Source organism: Periplaneta americana, chromosome 12 (assembly GCF_040183065.1).
Source record: "Periplaneta americana isolate PAMFEO1 chromosome 12, P.americana_PAMFEO1_priV1, whole genome shotgun sequence".
NCBI classification, from domain to species: Eukaryota; Metazoa; Arthropoda; class Insecta; order Blattodea; family Blattidae; genus Periplaneta; species Periplaneta americana.
Window position 1 is genome coordinate 38,774,633 of NC_091128.1, and position 16,125 is coordinate 38,790,757.

Here is a 16,125-nt window from a genome sequence, read left to right on the forward strand (position 1 = left end):
CCATCGATATGCTAATTTGGGGCTTTATGACACAAACACTGAAAATATGCTACATTGAATGCTGAATAGTCCGTTATATACAGGAACGCCTGAAATATGCACAAATATGTAGGTACAATTAATTTTGACTATTCGTCATTACAGTCGTTCAAAACATTAAAAAAAAAAAAAAAAAAAAAAAAAAGATTTTGTATCACTTGCAAATGGACAGCAAAAAATATACAGTTGCATACGAATCCTTCCTTTATTAATATGCCATTCACTGAAAGCCAGTGATTGCAGTGACACATGCTTAACGATCAAGTTTTTTTGCTTCTTGTCGCCAACTACCCAGAGGCCTTTCGAGCTCCCATGGCAGCATCCATAGGTCCCATACCAGCACCATCATTCGAAAAAGAAGAAGAAGAAGAAAAGGAAAACGAGGAAGATTCCATGTTTGCACTATCATTCGTCAAAGAAGAAGATAAGAGAAGTGCGAAAGGTGACTGCTGTCCCTGTTTAAATAATGTATTTCGTAGGTTTCGTCGTCTTTTTAGACGTAAGTAGTTACAAATTGTAGGCCTATGTCACAGAGCCAGTTTCAGATAGATCGTCCTGCGTGTTTCTGTGTTTCCTTCCCCACTTGAAGCAATTCTGTTGCAGTAATAGTACATTATGTGCAGTCCTTAATGTTACCAACCATTAAAACTTTCGTTTTGTTTGGCGGCCTTTTTCTTCACGTGCTAAAAATATGTCTGAATCTCACGCTCCGTCCCTTGGCTCCACTCAATGTGGCGATAATTAAGCGCGTGTGGTCGCATTTTTCATTTAATTCTTTTGTATCCCGATAGGCACATCACGCCTAGAAATGTTTGGAGCTGTAATATTATGAATTAATCATGTTTATGGCCATGTAACAGGAAAAGAGTGTACCGGTACCTTTTTTCTTGGTTCGTATTTTTTTCACACTTCCGTCCCAAGAAATATCTATTTTCTTGCTGCCACTAGAGTGCACTGAAATTAATGTGTGAATGGCAACAGACTTTCTGCAAGCTAAGCTCATGCATTTGCTTTGTTTTCTTCAATGTAGTCAGTAATTACGAGTGTTCTAGAATTTTTAAAGATTATGTGATACTTTGTCTGAAACTAGATTAACAACTCTGTCCTAGCTTGCCGTTTAATAAGGAAACATGACAAAAAGTTTGAAATATATATATATTTTTTTTACTCAATGTTTGGCGGTAAAATCATTACCACTTAACCAACCCGAACAATCGAGTGCTCAGACTAACAAGGTTCTATCTACTCCTTTGTAAATTTTACCGGAGAGCATTTTTAAAGTTTGTTTAGAAGTAAAATGAAAATGGAAAACATTTTTAATGATCGCTCTGATCTGTTCGCTTCGTAAATGACTTGTTTATTATTTCGAGGACTTAAAATGTCCGGAATAATGTATTTTTTATACTGTACTGAGTTGAAGGCTAGATATGCGTTATAAATAACTTTACTACGTGCTTAACTTTTGATTCCCTTTCAAACTTCACTTTTATGATTTACTTATTGTTAATAGTTTGATGACGTACATATTGTCTACTTACTTAATATACTCCTATTTATCCTGTTCATCACATTAGCTAACAATCAGTTTATTACGACGATTTAAACTCAGAATTATGTTGCATTTTAGGTGGACACGAAGACAGCGAGACGTCGAGCAGTCACGACAAGGACAAGAGAACATCAAGCATAGTCACACCAGTCGCTATGAAGGTACAGTAATTGTTTACATCCTGAAGTGTTGGCGCTATAATCTACGAACAAGTTCAATTTTTACTGTAAATAAAAGAATAAGGATAAATTAATTTCATTCTTTAAACGAAATTTAAAAAATATTCATGCTTTTATTTCATTTAATTTGTTTTCTTTAAGGCTATATGTGCGTTAGAAGTAACTTTACTACGCGCTTCAACTTTTGATTCCTTTTCAAGCTTCAGTTTTATGATTTACTTATTGTTAATAGTTGATAACGTACATGCTGTCTACTTAATATGCTACCTATTTATCCTGTTCATTAGGTTACCTAACAATCAATTTATTACGACGATTTAAAATCAGAATTATGTTGCATTTCAGATATGTCCAAACGGATTCACAAGGAGATGTTGCATGAAGTCAACCCGACGTCGAGCGGTCACCATCTGGGCAGAAAAGCAAGCACGATGACTTTGAGCAGTGAAGAAGGTAGGCTACAGTAATTGTATTGTTTACTTCCTGAAGTGGTGGCGCTTTCAGCTGCGCACAAGTTCCATTGCTGGTAACGAAGAGCAGATTTATAGAGAAGTGCCATTCAGCCAGTTGGCCCAAACCGCTTGTTAAATTTGTCACAGTTCGTAGAACCTGCTGTTAAATATTTGAATTGAGTTCTTTACAGAAAGGAAGAACATTAATTTAATACGCAATTCTCTAGCTTTTAATATGGTAGTAAATGTAATGCTAAAATAAACGACAAAATGCAACTAGAAACGAATGATATTTATTATTACATTTCCTATTCAAGTGTCCAGGCAGTGAGGACAGGAATGTGATAGCCTATTATGCCTGTAGCCTTGAAACACACTTGCGCTTATTTTGGCTGTCGTTTACACCTATACTTTCAACGATAAAACCGCATACACAACAATGAAACGTAGTAAGTCATTCAAAAACATAATTAAAAATAAACAGATTTCCAACTACAAAATGGACTATTGGGGACCGGATTTGTAGGTGTTTGCCTTTTTCTTTTTTTTCCTTAGTTCTCAACTCCTAATCTCTAATACTTTTCCGAATCGTGAAAGTAGGAGTCGTATATGTGAATTCTGTTGAACCTCAAAAAGCCTCAATCGGACTTTAGTACCTAAAATAACCTAAACCATTGTTGATAAGCATTATCTTGCATTTACTGCGTTTTATATTGACTTTTTTTTTCAATTTTGAGAGAAATATCAATACATTGAGAGAGAGAGAGAGAGAGAGAGAGAGAGAGAGAGAGAGAGAGAACACCCTCCACATGGAGGAGGCTGCCTCAATCCCTAAGACAAAATCTGTACTTAGCAGCGACAACATGTATGGCTCCCTTGCTTTCCTCAAGGTACATTTCAGTGACCTTCCGAAATATATTGAGTACTTGGAATCTTCGTCGCCACAACTGAAAGATGCAACTAGTGTCTACAGAAACTAGTACCGTGGGTGAAGCCGTGACTTTAACACTGAAGAAACTATTGCATAGGAATCCAGTTTATATAGAAGAGCGCCTGAAATATTCAAAAATATGCACGAGTAACTTCAAGTATTCGTCACTGCAGACGTTCAAAACATGCATAAAATGTTTTTGCGTGGCTAGCTTACGAATCCTCGCCCTATTACTACGACATTCAATGCAAGCCAGTGAATGCACGCTTAACGATCAAGTTCATTTTGCTCTGTGCAGAAATACTGTTTGTGGACTACGAAGCAGAGCAGAGAAGAAGGAGAAGAAGAAGAAGAAGAAGAAAAAGAAGACGAAAAAGTGTGGTATTTTCTTTAACCTATTTTGTTGTTGTGTGTGTTTGTGTCGTTTCCCTATTCTCCCCGTAATCACCTTCTTCTCTTCCAATTCCTCATGTTCTCCTCCAAGTAGTAGTAGTGATTTTCAAGTGTAGAGGTGTGGCAATTAAATAACGATACTCGCATCTGCTATCGCGCAGCCATATGGGAGGAGGCTGGTACTGGAATGTAGTTGACTTCGATCCTTTCGGAGCAACTATGTTTCATTTCGTCGTTGTGTGTGTTGCCAATTCAGCGATTTTCCAGCTAGATCTAGCGTTTTTAAGTCACCAGCCGCTACTGAACAGCTGTCCGGTATTATTATAGTAAGGTATTTGTTGTACTCTCAAATGCAGGATTCTAGCAATAGAACGTGATGTGTGTGCTAACCGGTATAAAGCTATCGTTTGTCTACAACAGCGCCGGGCATGAGAGCGGCTCCCTGTTGCCAGCCAGAGCTGCTCTCGCTCCGCAAGGCACTTCAATTCCAAGTCGGAGCAGAACGCTCACGCAGTGGCGGACTCACATTACAGCTACCTTCCTGAATTAATGTAACAAGAGCCACGGTTGTTCTATTCATTCAGTCTGTCAGTACATAATAGTTTATAAGGATATTATATCAATCCATTGTACAGTACAGACTTTATAACACTCTTATTAATTTAATGAAATAAACTTCACTTTAAACACATATACACATGGACACACATATCATTAGACTATATGCACAATGCTTTAACAATTACATAAAGGTATTGATAATATAAACATATGTGATAAACGATTTAAATCAGATATCTACTGTCCTTGTAAATTTAACGTTATATTATTGGCTAAGACCACACCGTACATGAGCCTGGCTGTTACGGTAGTGGCTAGAAACACTTTTGTTTTATAAATTTAATTTGTACTCACTAGCTAGCTAGTTAAATAAATAAAATAAACACAATAACAAAATTAATAATAAAAATTCTCTTACACTTTTTTTTTGTATGAATAAACTATTGTAACAAAATCGTACTTCTATCAATCTGAAATCAATAAATATTTGCTATTGAAACAAAACTTTTTCAAACTCAATAACCAAAATAACTATGTGGTTGTTTACCGAGACTTATGAAAACGTTTCATTTGCAGAAGTCGTTTAATGTTTGGAACAAACGAATTAGCCATGTTCAAATTATAATTTAGGTTTTCGTCTGACATAAAGCTTCTCTGGCGGGTGCATCTTCAAAGTTCGCCATCCTACTGCAGAGTCAACCACTGCAATGACAGCAAGTGACGTAGAGTATGCATACGTCACACCGCTCGGGAGAAATGCTCTTTAAAGTAAACAGCGCTCATTTCTCAGAATCACATAATGTGCCCAGCCCTGGTCTACAACAATTAAAATCGCCGCGTTCATCGTCAGAGTGGTTTCTTTACCGGCGAACTTCGTAGGGATAGTAATTTGTTTTATATAGTTGACCATGCCTGATCAACTGATAAGTGGATGATGACATGAGAACGTTATAAGTTTTGCCTTAGTACGGACCTTTAAAGTAGTTAATGTTATGTTTAGAAATAGATATACAGAGGGCTCTTTTAATTCATTGATATTGAGACATCTTGAAAATGATCCCACCAATTTTAAGGAATATTTCAGACTTCCTCCCGAACAATTTCATTTTGTTTTAAGTTTAATTGAAAAATAATGATATTGTAACATTATACACGAAATTTATTCACAAACTAATGAGCCCAGCTGAAAGCTAAGCAGTAACTTTAAGGTAAAAACCAATGACATAAACATTTTATTATTACTTTTTACAATGTTATTTTTTTTTAATTTAAGAGCATTTATTTAGGAAATAAACTGGTCAACAAATTTTAAGAAGTTGTATCTATCGGAAGTAAAACCAATCAATTACAGTGTAATTTGACCTCCTAAATTCGAGAGTGATAACGAAAATGCTTAGTTTAGTAGTATTTTAGTATTATTTATTAATAGTTCAAAAGTACATAAACTTAATCTTAAAACTGATACATTCACAAATAATGATAATACACAATATTTACACAATTTAATAACAAATTTTCTATCATATAATTATTCAACTTATGTTGGTTTAACTTACACTTACTTCTGGTTTTAGTGCAAGTTTTCACCCTATCGCATTTATTTTACACATTCAAAACTTGTTTATTATAGAATAAAAAAAAAATGAGAATTTCAATCTTAGCATGTAAACAAGTGTATATAAATCGTCCCTGCTGCTATATTCATCTAATTATCTTTTACCACAGTCATATTTATATTTAAATTTCAGTTCCTCGTTTACAGAATACTTAACTATTTCATGTAATAAATATCGCATAGAGGTTAGCAGATGCCGACAATATGAGAGCAAACAGAAAAGCTGAATCAGTGCATTCTATGCGTATATGTAGGGCAGTGTCTAACCTCGTGCTTACGCTTGTCAGCAAAATCCTCGACGTAACCTCAATACAGCTGTCAGCTTACTTGTTTAAACACATTATTTGTCAATCTAATTACATGATAACATAAATTCCACTTTAATCAATTCAATCGCATGCACTCATTTACATTCATTGTTATTATGTTTCTAATAAATTTATAACTTAGTACCATCCTGTCAAATTTAAAGAATAATATTTACCAATTTATAACGTCTTAATCTTTTTATCACTTTTTATCAGCTATAATAATTTACGCCGTTATTACTTAATAAATTCATAAAAGTATTATTTTCAATTTTATTTATTAAAACTTCGACACTAATAAATCTTATTTTTAAATGTGTCTATCATTCTTACTTAATTAATTATTAATTTTTCTAATGACAGGAAAGTTTATTCGTTGTTGCTGCCTATCTCTTAGCGAGTAAATTCTTTCAGGAACTATCTCCTTATTCGAATTAGATTGTTCATATCTATTTCTATTAAAGTTCCTATCTGTCATTTTACCTCTGAGCAAATGTTCGTCACCTGCATCCACCTCATCGTTTGATCCAGCAACGCTTCTCCTTACAGTAGACGTTTCACTTCCTCTCAAGCACCACGAACTTCCACCAGACTGTGTCTCCAGATCTTCACTTGCGCTGACCTCATTAGTTGCTCCAAAACCGCTCCTTCTTGCTATACATCCACTCGAGCCCCTCGGACTACCCTGGTAGCCTGTGGTACACCTCCCCTAACAGCATCCTCTCTGGCTCCTTTAACTTCTTCCAAACTAGGTTTTCCTTCTCCACTCTTGTTTCGTCTGTCGGGATTTCTGTTAACATCGTTCTCACTTTTATCTAAGTAGCTTATTAACTCCTTCGCTCCTGTAAGCCCATCCATTCTCCAATTTGTTATTTCAGATTGCTGAAGCCTATTAGTAGCATTACTTATCTGCTCAGTTCTCTCTACACTTCTAAATTTTCTATTTCGTGACCCACTTCTTCTTCTGTTTGCGTGATGTGGAGAGGATGATCTATTTCTATCTGTCGCCATTTTCGTATTTCTATTATTTTTGCAGCTGCTCAATACATCCTCAATATTTTTATCTTTGAGGAATTCTAGGTCGACTATATTCCCATTTATCTTTATTTTATCATTCACTAAGCTTGCTTTAAAGCCTATAAAGCGGGCTTCTTTTAATAATGGTACTAATTTCTTTCGTTTCTCTCTTATTTCTTTCGAGAAGTCATTCTCGATGTAAATCTTAGATCCTTTAAGTTGATTCGTGTTAGCCATAATGTGTTCTTTGATGAAATAACTGTTTAATTTCACGACAATTGGTCTATTCTTTCCTCCCCCAACTCTATAAGCATTATTTATTGCGCTTACGTCCAAGTTAAGTCTGAAAAATTTAGTTAATAAGTCTAACACAACGAAACAAGTGTCACTTCCTTTTTCATAATTCTCCTCTTCCACACCATAGAAAACAATGTTATTTCTTCTGCTTTCAATTTCCCATCTTTTCACTATTGTTTTTAACACCACCTGCTAAGCCACCGGCGTGGCTCAGTCGGTTAAGGCGCTTGCCTGCCGGTCTGAAGTTGCGCTCGGGCGCGGATTCGATCCCTGCTTGGGCTGATTACCTGGTTGGGTTTTTCCGAGGTTTTCCCCAACCGTAAGGTGAATGCCAGGCAATCTATGGCGAATCTCGGCCCCATCTCGTCAAATACCATCTCGCTATCACCAATCTCATCGACACTAAATAACCTCGTAGTTGATACAGCGTCGTTAAATAACCAACTAAAAAAAAACACCACCTGCTCTTGAATGACCTCTTTTAACTTATTTTCCACTTCATTATACCTCTTAACTAGTATATCTAAGTCATTTGAAACTTTATTTAGTAGAACACTTGCTTTCTGTCTGTCTTCTCTCGTTTCTTTCATGTAGTTTATCCATTCTCTTTGAAACACTTCATCACTGTTATCTCTTCCTTCCCTAGAGCCAGGCCCAGGGTTTAACTCCACATTTCCAATAATTAAGAGGATTGATAAAACAGCCGCGGTCAGAAATATATTGAATCTATCTATCACTACAGCATTTTCACATTTTGTATGCCTGTGGTAATGCTCTGCATTATAGCCTCCGATACGCGCTCTTTAGGAAACTAGGTCGTCACCCATAACTTCTTCCACACGCTAACCTACTTATAGACACTGTTTACCACTCGACCGCTCTCTACGACTGCACTTTGTGAACTGAAATGCTTAGTTGGTTCTTGTTTTTAAGATATTTTGAACTTCATAACATATTATAAATAATTTTCTCATTCGCCAACAAATAGGAAGTATTTTTTTTTTCATACCTTCGAGGTCAAGGTAGCTGATTCTTACGGAAATTGATGTGCTGATTCCGAAAATGCCATTGGATGTTTTCTACCGGGTCTTGTTCAAAAGATATTCAAGAAAATATATTCAATAAAAACCAGAAGTCTAGAAATTTGAAATATTATGTTCATACCTTACAGACTCAGACGAGGTTTTTTAGCCTTTCTTCTATATTTTAATTATGGGGCATACCTTATTACTGACAAGCAATCATCGTAGTGCTTCATGTTAATCACTTACTTTTCCGAGATTGTCAGGGAAGAAGTCCAAGTGGAGTGGATGAAATGTATTTTGTGCGAGATCGTGCGTATTTGCTTGGTTTCCGCACAAAACCAATCCGCGGAAAGTCTAAAATTCCACATTCAGTATTCCCAACCTAACACACATAACAATTTCCCTCTTCTTACCGCTTAAGTGACATATTGATTTTACTGCTTTAGGCTTTTAACATATTATTTTTAGAGACGTTCAGTATAGTAATAATTATAAATTGGAAACTTACCACTGCAATTTCACCTAAATTGCACTGTTAATTATTGTTTTTAAATATTTGCAAAAATTAAGTAAACTCTACAACTCCATAAAGTTACTGCATTCGTGATGCAAGTAACATTAAGGAAGCCGTGAAAAAATCAACAAGATTCCAGATATACGTATATCACGGCCTGCTGGAGTATAGTAAACACGGAAAACATTTTAAAGCAACAATGTTGAAGATAGATATTTTTGTTTTGCACATTTGCCGTCATTGAACAGAAACCAAGATGGAGATTTCATTGCAACTAATTAGAAATTCCTCTTTCAGGTATGCAATAAACGATCTTCACACAAAATAATGCACGATACACGAGCGGTATGTTTTCTTTCAATTCTCGGAAATTAAAAAAGCTCAACTACGTTTCGCTTTTTCAAACTTTTCCTCGAACATGAAAACTTCAACATACCGCTCTTGTAACGCATATTACTATTGAGAGACATGTTGCACCCCAGTCTATTGCATGCGATCGGCATATTGTCCACTTATTTCCTGTAATTTGTCACTTTGTTGTTTCCAAGAAATTTATGTACAAGTGGAATGATTCCCAAACGATTTTCTCCTTGCCTGTTAGAAATTCATGAAAATGTTCATCAAGCATTAACTTTCTAATTTGTGGGCCTCTTTGATTTTAGGATCAATGAGTAGTGGAAATTCATGAAAGAGTTACTTAAAAGCTCTTTTCATACCCTTTACATAGTTTTTCATAAGTCCCAGTTTAATATGCAACGCTGGTAACGTTATTTTGGTCTCATTTATCAGTGGCATACGAATAATATTTTTAATGCCTGGTTCTAACTTCTGCCTAAGGGGCCACAACATAGTTGATAGTGTATCTCTTGCACGACTATCCCACTTACACAAAAAGCAACAGTATTTTGTATAACCCTGCTGAAGACCAAATATTAACGCAACTACTTTCAAATCTGAATACACACCACTTGTATTTATCATAATTAAAACAGTTAATTAATACCTTAATGTCAGCACATGTCACTTTCATGGATACTTTTTTTTAGTACGTTATTTTACGACGCTGTATCAACATCTCAGATTATTTAGCGCCAGAATGAGATGGTGATAATGCCGGTGAAATGAGTCCGGGGTCCAGCACCGAAAATTACCCAGCATTTGCTCAGATTGGGTTGAGGGAAAACTCCGGAAAAATCCTCACCCAGGTAACTTTCCCCGACTGGGATTCGAACCCGGGCCACCTGGTTTCGCGGTCAGACGCGCTAAGCGTTACTCCACAGGTGTGGACTTCACGGATACTGAATGTCCGATGGAATACTTGGTAATTTATTGCCATTATGCAGTAATACTGCTTTAAGACTGGCTTTGAGTGAGTTTATAAAAAGGCGCCACTCTGCGATGTGTTGAATCCCCATGGCATCCATGAATCCATCAACATCATTGCAGAATACAAGATTATCCTGCACAGAAAAAAAAAATCTTTCGAGGGGATGCTGACAAACTCGAAATTCGGTAATTTTAACATTTTTTTTCAAGATAATTAATTCAACTGCTTAAGTCGTGACCGTAGTAATTCAGCCTTGTTTTTAGGCAGATCTAAGTCCATAACGAGATCATTTAGTTCAATTTGAGTCATTCTTATTTTAGGAAGGCTTACTTTTATAAGAAATAGCCTATCTCTCGTTGGTTGCTAAGTTGTTAAATAGGGCATATCAGTAAATTTTGTAATTGTGTGATAACTGATTTACAAATGTGTACACTATATATGGTATGGTATGGTATGGTTTATTCTCACTCAAACTTTTGGTCCTGCTGGCCCTTCACATTACAGTATTCGGGCTAGCAGTCCCTTCCATATACTATTTACAACTTGCACAATACTCTATGTTAATGACCGACTTCTCTTCATCATTTAATGTTCACCCACTAAGTCTTTCATGTTCATTCACCACACTTCCTATATTTCTGCGTTTATTAAATATTCCTTCTTTCCCTCTACTCCTACCTTCTGCTATTTCCTATTCCTAATAACAACGTAACAATTACTTTTCTATTCATCATTTTCACAGACCAACTTGTTTAACATATCACTACAATCATTTTACTGTACTATAGTCTTAACTAAGCCTACCCTCTATTATTTGCTTTACATCTATCTATATTACTTCTTTGTCGTACTGATACCTATCTAGTCTAGTCCTACTTTTAGCTCCTCTACTCTTCCTATATTTACAATACATTACTCATTCCTACTAATTAAATAACTCATCATGACCCTTCTCATACTTAACACTATTCACCCATATTCACTGCACCCTTAATTAATCCTTCATTCCACTGACACACCATTTCCTTAGATTGTATGCTGGTTTATCCTTGCTGCTCTCCGCCCTATTTCCTCTATCTGCTCTATTTACCTTCTCTATACTTTCACTTCTTACCCCTAACCCCTCTTTCTTATCCCTATCGTCTTTCTTTTGCACATTAACCTTTCCCAGCTGTTGGTTCACGTTGCCTTCATTTCTTTCGCTGACACCACACACGTCTACATTACCGCTCCTATTAGTTTGACACATTACACCAGACGTCTCAATAGGGTCTTCTCAGAGCACTTCCTCCTCTTTCTCTTTTTCAATGTAAGAGTGGAACAAGGTGCAGGAGCAGTTCGTGTATCTCCGGATGACGTCATTGACCGCGACGTTTGAATAAACATCTGCAACCGCTACGATGTAACAGTCAGTCATTGTGTCCATCTCCGAGGAAAGAATGTCCTTATTACCGCAAATGTATGAAGAAATAAAAACTTTCATAGGGGAAGCGAAATTGTGGGAGACTCAAGTTTCAGTGGGTAACTGTTACCACTTTATTGATCTAAAATTGTTACCTGATTTGAATCAAGACCAGTGTAACAAATATAATGAAATACTCAAGGACTTGAGAAAAGAATTTCAGACCAGATTTAAGATTTGAATAGTTATAATTTAAAAAAATTGCTTGTGAATTTCTAAGATGTTTAGGTTATTTTTAATTATTGAAAACATTACGAAATATATTATTTAACTATTATTGTAATTAATATATTAATATTAGAGTAACGTAAGAATACTTACTTTAACAACCAACAAGTTTAATTGTAATTTTATTATTATTATTTAATTGAATTTTATTTTATTAAATATAGTATAAACTTAAAAAAAAAGAGCGATACCAAAAACCTTTACTAGAAATGAAATATTGTTATTGTTTGGTCAACTGTCCGAAGACAGGTCTGAACCTCACAAGTGATACCAACAAGGCACCACTTATGAGTCAACTAGGCCAGGAAATAATGGAGTAAGGTGGCCAGTTCCTTGTGCTTAAATAATTACGTAACATGTATGGTTCTTCATGCTTCAGATGTCTTCTTTTTACTCATTGATAGTATATAATTAGAAAATAAATGTATTATTATTATTGTTATTGAAAACTACTTAAGAAATTCCTTCCGAAAACAACAGTCTATTGTGACAGTACAACTCAAAAGTGCAGCTTTGTGGCATTTCTCCAGCGACAGTTACAACTTCGCTCGCTCATGCTTGTAACATTAATCAGCGATCGGCTATCTTCGGATATTGCGCTTATCTCTTCAGCTGACTATGTTATCTATACTCGCTCTCTGTGACAACTTTTATGCGTTGGCCTTGAGACGCCTGTATTACACTCTTGTTGTGATCTTGTGGTGACGTCACTACAGATTTCTTCCATACGTTCATGCCACTTTTCCCCTCTCGACTCCTCACGGTCCTCCCTCTATCTTCATCTTTCGTCATCCACCGGGCCGGGGTCGTTCTGCCCATGGTGGAAACATAGTAAAGGTGTGGGATTGCGCATGCTGTTGCGATAGCGGCTGAGGCGGGTGACGTCATCTTCACTGCAGACAGCGATCGCAGCTCATTGCGTTGAGTACATTTTCTTTAATATATACCTAACTAAGACATTAATTACAATACTTAATGAGTTATTGTGCAGTGTACGGTTGCAGTAATCATTGTAGAAAAACCAGAGGCATTAATATTAAATATTTTTCATTCCCGAAAGATAAACATCTTCATGAAAAATGGGAGAATTGTTGCAAACGCCAAGAAGCTCTACCAAAATCAGACGCTCCACATTAATTGAAATTACACAGGAATCACTTTCTAGATCATGGTTTCAACTTGAACGGATTGAACATGTCATCAGAACCCATTCATGAACTTTTACATCCATCCCCGTCCTCTCATGCAAAATTAGCTTACAAGTTAACTCCTTTACACTTGAGTGTCCGTGGTACCCAAAGACAAAAAGTTAGTTTGGCAGCACAACTATTTTCGAACAGGGTAGCAAAGGATTTGAAATGGTATGGTGAAAACGAACTGTTGAAATCAAATGAATGGAAAGAAACTTCAAAGGCAATAAAATTAAATAATGATTGGTTTGATTTATTTAATACCGTTTCTAAATTCGGTACCCACCGTGGGCTGCATAGTTACGGAATAAACCTTCAAGATCAGAATATGTTGTTGTTGTTTTCTAATGCCAGGCGTTTGACAATAAAGTCATTTGATCTCTTGCACTCCAATATTTTTCAAAGATATTATCATGACCAGCCACTGAAGAACAGATTTTGAGGTGTTCCGAATCCATTTCTTGGTTTGAGTTGCACAATGGACAGTTAGGGGACTGATATATTCCAATTCTATGCAGGTGTTTGGCCAAACAATCATGGCCTGTTGCTAATCTAAATGCAGCTACAGACGATTTTCGTGGTAAATCGGGAATTAACTGTGGATTTTGATGCAGAGAGTTCCATTTTTTCCCTTGGGATTGTGTTATCAAATTTTGTTTGTTGAAGTCTAAGTATGTAGATTTAATAAATCTTTTCACAGAGTAATACGTAGATTTAGTAACAGGTCTGTAAGTAGCAGTGCTGCCCTTCTTTGCTAAAGCATCCGCATTCTCGTTTCTCAGGATTCCACAATGGGATGGTATCCATTGGAATACAATTCTTTTATTGAGTGATATTAATTGAGAGAGCATTTTAGTTATTTCTGCTGTTTGAGATGAAGGTGTGTGTTTAGAGACTATTGATAGAATAGCTGCTTTGGAGTCTGACAATATAACTGCATTATTACATTTACTGATGTGGCATAGAAGATTCCTGAGACTTTCAGTTATTGCAATGATTTCTCCATCAAAACTTGTTGTTCCATACCGAAGAGATCTATAAAGTGAGAAGAGACAGCACGTAGCACCTGCACCGGCACCTTGTTCTCTGGAGATCAAGGATCCGTCAGTGTATAAATGAAGCCAGTTTTGTGGAGGGTATCTAATATTAATTGTCTCTAAAGACAATTGTTTTAGTATTTGAGTGTTTACTTCTGATTTTAGTATTTCTTCTGTTAAATTTAGATTATATTCCATAATTAATAGAGTTAAAGGGTTTGGTTTAATTTGTAGGTTTTCTTTTAAATTCGGGATATTGATTTTCTAAGATCAGAATATTATACTATCAGAAATGAATGACTTCATGACCACAGTTAAAGTAGGAGGAGCAAACAGGAAATTACCTTACCAGGAGGGGATTCTGATAAATAAATCATTAACAGGATTGTATGAGGCAATGAAGTGCAAGTACAAAATTGGATACATCATCACAAGAAAACTTAACCAAGATTTGGGAGAAAACTTTTTTTCGGAAATTAGAAGCATGGGTAAAACAAATGATCATCCCTCTGCTTTAGATTTTAAACATAGACTGAAATGGTACATACTAGGTCGAAATCCATTATCTCAGTTTTGTGAGAACAAAAACACCTCCGATTTGCTTTCGGAAGAAGAGGCATTAATAGTGGGTCCTACTACAAGCCAATCAGAAGTCAATGATAATCTGCAGAAATAACTGTGTGCAACGGCAGAATTTCCTAAAGGCATTGTGAAACCGGTTAAATTTAGGCTACCAACAATGGAGATTCTGAAGAAAATATAGGTCTCCCAGAAAAAAATATGTTAAATCTCTGCAAGACAGCGGATATCCCAGGAAGGATTAAAATATATTGCAAGATATAATACCCGAATCTTGGAATTCCCACAAAATTGCCAACTTCTGCTAATCAAAAAGACTGAATTACTACAGTGTCGCGTGGAAACTTAATTCTCCCTTATAAGGATCTACAATTGGTTTCCATGCTTGTTGACAATATATTCTCAGATGTACACGGAGATATTCCGTTTCTCATGAGAAATATATATAATAAAAAGACTGTAAATTTGGTTAATTCTGCCATGAAAAACGAAGCAGAAATCAGTTCTCCTCTTCCGCCAGAAGTAATTACGACATTGGTTAGAACAGGAACATTTATTAGAATTAAAGAACTTAATAAAACAATAAAAATGTCTGGAATTTCAAAGAGAAATATTATAATGAAAATTAAAAAGATTGCATAAGAATAAGTATTTACTTAACAGAGTGGGATTTAGAATAGTGAAATTATATTATGTCGTGAGTGGAATAGTAAGGTAAATAATGTAGTAGAATATAATATATTATATCTCCAATAGCCTAAATATATAAAAATATTTGTTTACTATATAATGAGAAATTATTCCAAGAAATGCATATAGACTACATATACGTCAATGAAGGTTCAAAAGTATTTGAATTCATGTCTAAAATAATGTACTATGTTATAAATAACTGTATAGATCTAAATACGTAAATATTTATTGCACATTGTATTGTAATTTAGTACCTCAGTGGAATAACGGCAGATCCCAACCCGCCGTCAAAATGCATGTTTCACTAGAATTGTACACTGGTACGATCTAGTAACATATTGAGAAACGAGTTGTTATGTTTGGATATGTCGTTCGGCTGTAATCTGTACTCTGCTTCTGCAAAACTGCTTGCCGCGCTCTAGCCTAGTGGAAGATCGGCATATCCCAACCAATCTCAGAATGGCGTCCGTAACGAGTAGAGTGGCTAAGTTGCTGCTGTGAAAGCTAGAAAACGATCACGAATTTCCCAGGATTGGGTGAAGAATAAACGAAAAAATATGTAGAAATAGAGGGGAGGAATATATAAATGCATCGCACAAGCATGTGTTAAAAAAGTGTAGGGTGAATTTGGCCTCGTGTTGTCGAATGTCCGAGTCGGTATGCCAATACAGTAGCCTTTTTATTATTATTATTATTTTAAAGTTAATACTGATTGTGTATATGTATTCA

General features: G+C 35.8%; 1 long non-coding RNA gene across 1 annotated transcript in view; it reads left to right on the forward strand.

Annotated features, from left to right (window-relative positions):
* LOC138710029 (uncharacterized) overlaps positions 1-16,125 on the forward strand; it is a 75,742-nt gene that overhangs the window by 19,202 nt on the left and 40,415 nt on the right. The window contains exons 2-3 of the long non-coding RNA XR_011335025.1: positions 1,667-1,749; positions 2,113-2,220. This is a non-coding gene — a long non-coding RNA (uncharacterized lncRNA). The remainder of the gene's footprint in view (positions 1-1,666; positions 1,750-2,112; positions 2,221-16,125) is intronic.